This window comes from Otolemur garnettii, unplaced genomic scaffold (assembly GCF_000181295.1).
Source record: "Otolemur garnettii isolate 467f Iridium unplaced genomic scaffold, OtoGar3 scaffold00001, whole genome shotgun sequence".
Taxonomy (NCBI): Eukaryota; Metazoa; Chordata; class Mammalia; order Primates; family Galagidae; genus Otolemur; species Otolemur garnettii.
In genome coordinates this window covers 29,818,225-29,819,287 of record NW_003852396.1, presented here as the reverse complement: position 1 = coordinate 29,819,287, position 1,063 = coordinate 29,818,225, and positions in this window count along the sequence as shown.

Genomic DNA, 1,063 nt, shown 5'->3' with positions numbered 1-1,063 from the left:
TGTGAGCGTGATGCCATGGCACTCTACCCAGGGGGACAGCTTGAGGCTCCGTCTCAAAAAAAAAAAAAAATGAATACTATTCTTGTTTTTATCTATTCTAGTCTCTAAAATGAGTAATGATCTGAGCAAAATGAATTCAAGCCATCCTGGTTCAATCCTCACTGATCCAACAAACATCTTGCATTGTGGCAGGTAACAGTGATAAAAAAAAAAAACAAAAAACAGTGGCTTGATCATAGTTCACTGCAATTTTGAACTCCCATGCTCCAACAATCCTCACCTCAGACTCCTGAGTAGCTAGGACTACAGGTGCACAGCTCCCTTCACTTTCCAGCTAATTTTTAGAAGTCCATTGGGTGATGGAGCCCCCAGTTAATTAAAAAAATGTTTTTTCTGTAGAGACAGGGGTCTTGTTGTATTGCCCAGGTTGGTCTTGAACTCTTGGGATCAAGCAATTCTCCTGCCTTAGCCTCCCCAAATGCTGGGATTACAGGCATGAGCCACCATGTCCAGCCTTCCCAAATCTAATTCTTTTTTCTTTCTTTTTTTTCTTTTTTTTGTCCAGGGCTGGGTTTGAACCTGCCACCCCTGGCATATGGGGCCAGTGCCCTACCCTTGTAGCCACAGGTGTCACCCCAAGAAATCTAATTCTTTAGTAGGTTGCAAGACTTCTTGATCCAGTTAGGGAATAATCACTATGCAGTTATTTATTTCTCTGTATTTGTTTTTTTCTTTCCTTCAGGCACCGAGTGTTTCCCTTTCTTCAGTAACAAAGCACCCCTCCCCCATTGCTTGCCCTGTAGAACTAATTCATGTGCATGAATGAGTATAAGGAAGGTTTAGGCCTCTTATGCCCAGGCTGTGGGTAGACTCTGCTATGCATAAAAATGGGAAGGGTGCAGAGAAGGGAGAGAACAGAACAGGCTTTCTGGAATTTAAAGGGTTTTGAAACCATTTCAGAGAAGCGGAAGGCCTTCCTGGAGGAGAGTATCCAGATGCTCACCAAACTGTTTCCTCCCCTTCCTGGGAACACATTTGCAGAACATTTTTCAGTTCTCTTGGA